Below are 8,649 nucleotides of genomic sequence, written 5' to 3' on the forward strand. Positions count from 1 at the left end.
GACATTGTGGATTGCCAGTGAACGAAGTCTATGAAGGTTTGGGAGTCTACCTTGAAGACTTACCAAAGTGATTGGGCGAGGTCTATGTGACCTTAGCTCAAGGAGAATACGGTGAGGACTGGGTGTCCTAAGCTGCGTGTTCAGGACTGGGTGTCTGGGACTGTGTGTCCTAAGGTTTAAATACCTAGCCGCTCCAACCAGACGTGGGTGGAGGGCGCGCCCTACCCCCTGGGCACGCCCCCCCCCCCTACCTCGTGGACACCTCGTGTGCTCTCCGGACTCCGTTTTCGTACACGACATGTATTTCGGTCGGTAAAAATTCGTTATATATTCTCCCGGAGGTTTTGACTCCCGTATCACGCAAAAATCTCCTGTCTTTGTTTCGAGCTGTTTTTCTGACAGATCCAGGTCGTCATGTCGTCTTCAAGTGCCCCCAAGGACCAGTTCTTCGAGAAGGTCATCAACCCCTACCTCGCGGAAGTGCTGCAACACCCTCAAACCATTGAGATGCGTGAGGGGTTGTTGCACATCCGCGATGTTGAGGGACCAAGGAAGACTGGAAGCACGGAGGCAAGGCTCGAGGCCTTGGAGCAAGAAGTTTTCAAGTGTCAGGAGATGGTGGAGCGTGGACTCGATTCCAATCACATTATGATCACGGAGTTCACCAAAAACCACAAGCTGGACGTCAAGGACATTGGGGAGGCCATCTTCAAGCTTCATGAGAAAATCGAGCACCTCCAAGCCCAGTTCTATGACCTGCAAAATCAAAACTGTGAGTTTGGCTGCAGATTTGAGGTTTCAGGAGACTCGATCATCCTTCTATGATGGTGAGCCTATGCCTTGGAAGAAGGACGACAAGCCTACGCCATCAACAAAACCATCAACTTCTTCACCAACAAAGGAGACATAATCACATGGGTATGGGCACTCCCATTGGCAACTGCCAAGCTTGGGGGAGTGCCCAAGTATCGTATCACTGTCGGTGTCAAAACCGGCGGATCTCGGGTAGGGGGTCCCGAACTGTGCGTCTAGGCGGATGGTAACAGGAGACAAGGGACACAATGTTTTACCCAGGTTCGGGCCCTCTTGATGGAGGTAAAACCCTACGTCCTGCTCGATTAATATTGATGATATGGGTAGTACAAGAGTAGATCTACCACGAGATCAAGGAGGCTAAACCCTAGAAGCTAGCCTATGGTATGATTGTTGTATGATGAAGTTGTCCTACGGACTAAAACCCTCCGGTTTATATAGACACTGGAGAGGGTTAGGGTTACACAAAGTCGGTTACAATGGTAGGAGATCTTGAATATCCGCATCGCCAAGCTTGCCTTCCATGCCAGGGAAAGTCCCATCCGGACACGGGACGAAGTCTTCAATCTTGTATCTTCATAGTCCTGGAGTCCGGCTGAAGGTATAGTCCGGCTACCCGAACACCCCCTAATCCAGGACTCCCTCAGTAGCCCCTGAACCAGGCTTCAATGACGACGAGTCCGGCGCGCAGATTGTGTTCGGCATTGCAAGGCGGGTTCCTCCTCCAAATTCTTCATAAAAGTTTGTAAACACCAAGAGTAGTGTCCGGCTCTGCAAAATAAGTTTCCATGTATTGCCACAGAGAGAATAATATTAACACAAATGTAATCTGCTGACGTATTCCGCAGCGTGACATCACACTATGGCCAAGCCTTTATCCAAATCGTTTTCACTTCTCCACCTCAGCGTGCTTTGCGAGGCGGTTTCCTTGGCACGTCTTGTTAAAGCAGAGATCGTGTCCCCTATTTACGGGATTCTCATCAATACGGACGTGGGTAACCCAACCGCGCCACTTATCACGGCGCTTGGGAGGCAAGCGAGTTTTACTAGGCTGGTGGGGACGCATAGTCGCGTCCGCCCATATAAGGGGATAAGGATCCACCTTTTTACCTACGCCTTCTTCCTCCTTTGCCTATCCATCTTCTGCGCACCCGAGCTCCAGCGCCCAAGCCCGCACTTCCTACCTCAACCTTCTCCAACAATGTCCGGAGCGGGAGGCAAGTGGATGGCCTCCTCCGTCACGGAGGGCCATGTCAAAAAGCTAAGGAAGGCCGGATACTTGTCCAAAGACATCACGCACCGGCTTCCTGAGGAGAGGCAGCTTCTCCCCACTCCAAGGCACCACGAGAGGGTAGTATTTCTTCCCCACTTCCTCCGTGGACTGGGTTTTCCTCTCCACCCATTTGTCCGCGGACTCATGTTCTACTATGGCCTAGATTTCCACGATCTGGCCCCGAACTTCATCCTCAATATCTCGGTGTTTATCGTCGTGTGTGAGGCCTTCCTTTGCATCCGCCCCCATTTCGGCCTCTGGCTCAAGACCTTCAACGTCAAGCCAAAGGTGGTGCGCGGCAACCAGGCAGAGTGCGGAGGTGCCATGGCGGGCAAAATAGCCAACGTCCTATGGCTCGAGGGCTCCTTCGTGGAGACCTTGAAGGGGTGGCAGTCAGGGTGGTTTTACATCACCGAGCCACGCGATCCGAAGTGGATCGCAGCCCCTGAATTCCGATCTGGACCCCCTACACGGCTCACGTCCTGGAAGGAGACGGGCTTGTCGTGGGGCAACGAAGAACAGGTGACCGGACTGCAAAAATGCATCCAGTCTCTGGTGAACAAGTAGCTCAAGCTTGTCAACATAGTCCAGGTCATGCTTGTCCGCCAAATCCTTCCGTGTCAAGAACGGGACTTCAATTTGTGGGAGTTCAACCCGGCGCAGCACCGAACTCTGAGCAGGCTCTTCGACACGACGTACGAAGATGTCTGGAAGGGGCTAACCAAAGGCGCCGAGGCTCCCACATCTGCTTCCAAAGACCGCGGATTCAGCTCGCAGCGTCTTGCTGGCGAGGTGAGATATTTTCATCTTTTACAGGATGTTAAATTTTTTTACATAGTTTGACTCTATGCGGGATCTAAACTCCCTTACCTTTGACAGGATTGGCAGGCGAAGTCCGTACTGATTAATTGTCCGGCTCCCTTGCCCGAAAACCCAGCCCCTGCTCTCCTAGTGAAGCTGCTGGTTCCGGCACCTTATGTGGTGCCGGAGAAGAAGGCCAAGAAGAAGAAGGCCACGGGGACTCGAAAGAGTTCCTGGCATATGGTGGTGTCGGACTCGTCGTCCGACGAGTCCCAGACGCACTCCTCCTGTGAAGATGAGGAGGAAGAAGAAACCTCTCCCCCTCCAGCGGGGGGAGGAAAGAAGAGGAAGGCCGCCCCAGTAGGGGAGGCCGAAGGGTCCAAGAAGAGGAAAACCTCTCCGCCGGACTACGCCCCCGACGCCGACGAGGACGAAGAGGAGTGGCCGGACAGGGCCAAGCGTCCGGTGAAATCGTAAGTGTTCGGATACCAGAGTAACTCATGATATTCCTTTTGTTGCACAGCTTCTCCTAATGTCGAATATAATCATGCAGCTCGCCCAAGGATAGGCTCGACGAGTCGTCGAGCGGCTCCCTGGATTCATCGGACGTGAATTCAGTTCCGCCCGCTGCCTCCCCCTGTGCCGCGGATGACGCTGAAGTGGCGTCGCGACAAGCTCCGGGGCAAGAGGAGGTGGTCCAGGAGGAGCCGCGAGGCGACCTCCCGGACTCCAGGAGTAAAGTGGACAAGAACCCCCAGGGCTCCAAGTCCGGCTTTAAGTCGGACACCATGCCGGAATCGTCAACGGTTCCGTACCGTGGCAGACGAACTCCTGTCAAGAGGAGCAAGCCTATTGAGCCGGCGTCCTCCGTCCAACCGGAGGCGCCGGACAATCTGTTGTAGGTGCTTAAGGGCGCCTCCATCGACGAGGAGCACCGTACCATCATGAGTACGGTGGTCCAGAAGGTTCGGTCCGCCAAAAGCGGACTGACTGAAGCTTGTGCTAGCCTTCTAACAGGCTTCGAGGTAAGTAAAAAATATGTAAAAATATTACCGCATAGACAGTAGCCCCTGATGCTCTGTTTGGCGTTCGGAAAGAAAAGCCGAATAGAGAATCTATTAAATATCGCAGGAGTCTAACTAAAAAGGAGTCAATATACGTATGCAGGCTTCGCTGCTGGCCACCGCCGCACTGACTGCGGAGGTGGATGCCCTGAAGCAGGGCCTCGAGCGGACCGAGCAAGAGCTCGGCCTTGCCAAACGGCAGCTCGAGGAGAAAGAAGGTAAGAGATACCTTATAGAAAAAATGCCTATAAGAAGACGCAATTGCAAAAAATGACAGGAGTATATTGCTTATTTGTAGGGGCCACAACTGAGGTGGCGACCCTCAAGCATGCGCTGTCCGAGGCCGAGAAGAAAGCGGCCACGGAGCGCACCAAGCGGGAGAAATTTGAGGCGCAGGTCGGCGAGGTGCAGCAAGAGCTTCAGGCTCTCATGAAAAAACATGAGAGTTTGGAGCTCGACTCGAAGATGCGAGCGTCCGAGCTTGCTGCGGCCCTTAAAACTGCCAAATCTGCCAAGGACGAAGCCCAGAAGGCCCTCCAGGAATTGGATACGGTGAAAAAGATAGCGGCGGGTAAGGCATTCTCTATGCAAAGGAGACATATAAAAGTAAACTACTTGTTACTTACCCGAATCCGGAGCTCTCCAGGGGCATTCGCAGATCTTCCCCGCATCGTATCCGATGCCGCCGCATTCTACCGAGCCGAGGAAGGTAGCTCGACAGAGAAGGTGTTCTGGTCTCAGTACGCTGAGGCCGGACACCCTGTCCCTTTGAGCGACCAGCTGAAGCAGCTGGTCGAGCTCCACAAGGCGGCCGAACAGGCCCTGAAGGGCTTCATAGTTCGGCTGTGGCCTGGAGAGGCCCTGCCTGGGAGCTACTTCGGACTGGTGCGGCGGCTGGTGGAGGCTTGTCCAAGGCTCAAGGTCATCAAGCGCTCCGTCTGCATTGAAGGTGCCCGTAGGGTGCCCGTGCAAAGGTGCACTGGGGTAAGCTGGACGGTGAGAAGCTTGTGAGGGATGGGCCGCAGCCGGGGAAGGAGCATCGCAAGCCTGAGAACTATTACAAGGATGTTCTAGCTGGTGCCCGCCTTATGGCGGATGAATGTACCAAGGATGTAATTTTTGAATGAACTCGCTCGTGTTATCCTGTGCGCTGAAAACTTGTTCATATGCGCTAAGCAATGCTTGTTGAATTTAAAATATTACTTTCTGTTCGGTCGTTTATCAAAAAATTGAGAGATGGCCAGTCGTCAGCTTCTGCCCCCATGCCACTAGTGCTGGGGTGTTCGGGATAAACCTGAGCGCTCTTTTTCCCATGATTGGGTCCGTCGAGGGAGGCGCTCAGCACAACGAACAAGGCAATCGGACTATAATGCTTGAACACTCTCACTTAGCCATAGAACTCTATAATTTTAAATTTCGACGAAGCCCCTAGTATTCGGAAGACCGAGTTCGGGGCGCTATCCACGCCTTGGCCGGACAAAGACGGTTCCTCGCTCGGAGCGGCATAAGTCTTTAAGGACTCGAAAAGCCTCTCGAACAGCGACCAGTCTCTCGCCTCATCATGACAGTCAGTTTTAGCTTTCTCTACTGAGGTGCTCAGCCCAGCTCAACTGGGGCACAATCGCAGTAGTTCTCCTAGTGCTACCTTAGCCGATATAGCGGAACGTAAGGCACCAAAACATAGGAGCCGGGCAAACCCAACTATTGACCCAAATCATGATTCGGAGCCGATGCATATAGTGCTATAAGTTCGGGGTGCCGCACTTGTGAAAGTGTACGGACTTCTCACGCCATATTGATGGGTACTGAAGCCCCTAGCGTATTTTTGCCGTACCACAGTGTACGGATGCAACATGTTATTAATAAACATATATATAAAAAGAGGATAATGCAAAAAATAGACAAAAAGCTAGCATTGTTTATAGAAAGGCTGCTATGAAAGCGGAACGATACAAATAGTGCGATAAGCAAAAGAAATTGGACTATTTAACATATCCTGGCCAGGGGCAGGCCGCGGAATTGTATTAAAAAATAGGTATACTGCTCGTAATAGAGACCACCTCGGAGTTCCATAATGCGGCGTGGCTTGTCTGCTTTCCTGGATCTTGCATCGTTTGTGCGGCAGTTGAATTGCCAAACGGGTTGTCCGAAGTATGGAGTCCTGAGAGTAAGAGAGAAGAAAAAAAAGGAATCCGGCAACCCCTGGTGCGGTTTAAGCCGTTTTTCGGGCGTGCCGTGATAGTGCCCCTACCCCTGTGCCCATGGTATTTCAAGAGCGTAGTTATGTACGTGAAGCATTGGTTTTGCTATATCGCGAGGGCGAGGGTTGGGGCCGCATTGCTATGCTAGCTTAGAACGTGCCAGGCGGTCTTGTTGTAGGGTACTCCGGGCGCGCTTGACAGTGTCTGGCTTTTTGAAGGCCGAACTAGAGAACTGCCTTGAGAGGCTGCTTTGTACTTCTACTGCGAGCGCTACCATGTGCTCCTCCATTCGGAGGGAGCGTTCGGTGTTCCCATTGACCGTGATTATTCCTCTAGGGCCTGGCATCTTGAGCTTAAGGTATGCATAGTGCGGTACCGCATTGAATTTTGCAAATGCGGTTCGCCCGAGCAGTGCGTGATAGCCACTGCGGAACGGGACTATGTCGAAGATTAACTCCTCGCTTCGGAAGTTATCCGAAGATCCGAAGACCACTTCCAGTGTGACTGAGCCTGTACAGTTGGCTTCTACACCTGGTATGACGCCTTTAAAGGTCGTTTTGGTGGGCTTGATCCTCGAGGGATCTATGCCCATTTTTCGCATTGTATCCTGGTAAAGCAGGTTCAGGCTGCTGCCGCCGTCCATGAGGAATCTTGTGAGATGAAATCTGTTAACCATTGGGTCTAGAACCAATGCGGCGAAGCCGCCATGACGGATGCTAGTGGGGTGGTCCCTTCGATCAAAGGTGATCGGGAAGGAGGACCATGGGTTGAACTTTGGGGCGACTGGCTCTATCGCATATACGTCCCGTAACGCATGCTTCCGCTCCCTCTTGGGGATGTGGGTTGCGTATATCATGTTCACCGTCCGCACTTGCGGGTGAAATCCCTTCTGTCCACTGTTGTTCGGTGGCCTGGGCTCCTCCTCGTTGTCGCTATATAGCCCCTTATCTTTGTTTTCGGCTCTTAACTTGCCTGCCTGCTTGAACACCCAACAATCCCTGTTGGTGTGATTGGCTAGGTTTTCGGTGGTGCCATGTATCTGGCACAAGCGGTCGAGTATTCGGTCCAAACTGGACGGGCCCTGACTATTTCTTTTGAATGGCTTTTTCCGTTGACCGGATTTGTAGCCTCGGAATCCGGCATTAACTGCCATATCCTCGTTGCTGTCGCTGTTAATGCAGCGCTTTTATTTGTTCCGACGCGACCTGTCACTTTTGTCCTTGGTATTCGAATTACCAGGGTTCTTGGTTAAGTTGTTGCTGTGAGCTAGCCAGCTGTCTTCTCCCGCGCAAAAGTGGGTCATGAGTGTCGTGAGGGCTGCCATAAATTTCGGCTTTTCCTGTCCCAGGTGCCGGGCCAGCCACTCGTCATGGATATTATGCTTGAAGGCTGCTAAGGCCTCTGCATCCGGACAGTCGACTATCTGGTTTTTCTTTGTTAGGAACCGTGTCCAGAATTGCCTGGCCGATTCCTCTGGCTGCTGAATTATGTGGCTTAGGTCATCGGCGTCCGGTGGTCGCACATAAGTGCCCTGGAAGTTGTCAAGGAATGCGGCTTCCAGGTCCTCCCAAGAACCGATTGAGTCTGCTGGCAAGCTGTTAAGCCAATGTCGGGCCGGTCCCTTAAGTTTGAGTGGGAGGTATTTGATGGCGTGTAGATCATCACCGCGGGCCATGTGGATATGAAGGAGATAATCCTCGATCCATACCGCAGGATCTGTTGTGCCATCGTACGATTCGATGTTTACGGGTTTGAAACCCTCAGGAATTTTATGATCCATTACTTCGTCTGTGAAGCATAGTGGGTGTGCGGCGCCTCTGTATTGGGCTATATCACGACGCAGCTCGAAGGAGCTTTGTCTGTTGAGTTCGGCCTGGAAGGATTCATGGCATCCGGAGTGACGATCACCGTCACGTGCCGTGGGGCGCCTGCGCGATCCGTAGATCGATCTTGTTTGCCTTGCTTTGTCCTCCAGTATGTCGCATAGGTCGGGCGTATTTTCCCGTGCCTTATTATGCTTGACGCGGCGCCGGGGCATGGCTTGAGTGGAGGGCCGAGAGGCCTCTCTGTCGCGGCCACGAGGTGGCCGGTCGACCATGTCATGCACTGGTGATGTAGGTGCTTCCTCCTCTAGTCGGGGTAGCAGCCTGCGCTTTGGGTAACTCTTGGAGGGGCGTTCGAGTTCGTACTCTTTGGCCGCAAGGACTTCAGTCCATCTGTCAGCTAGCAAAGCTTGATCAGCTCTAAGTTGTTGCTGCTTTTTCTTGAGGCTGCTTGCCGTGGCCATAAGCCTGTGTTTAAAACGCTCTTGTTCGGCGAGATCCTCTGGCACGACGAACTCATCGTCGTCGAGGCTTGCCTCGTCTTCAGAGGGAGGCGTATAATTATCGTCCTCAACCTCTTGCTCCGCCGCCCTCTCGTGAGGGCTGGCTTCTCTGTCCTCCTGTGTTGAATCTTGCTGGAGGGGGTGTCCTTCGGCGCTATCCGGAGTAGTATT

Source organism: Triticum dicoccoides, chromosome 2A, assembly GCF_002162155.2.
Source record: "Triticum dicoccoides isolate Atlit2015 ecotype Zavitan chromosome 2A, WEW_v2.0, whole genome shotgun sequence".
Taxonomy (NCBI): Eukaryota; Viridiplantae; Streptophyta; class Magnoliopsida; order Poales; family Poaceae; genus Triticum; species Triticum dicoccoides.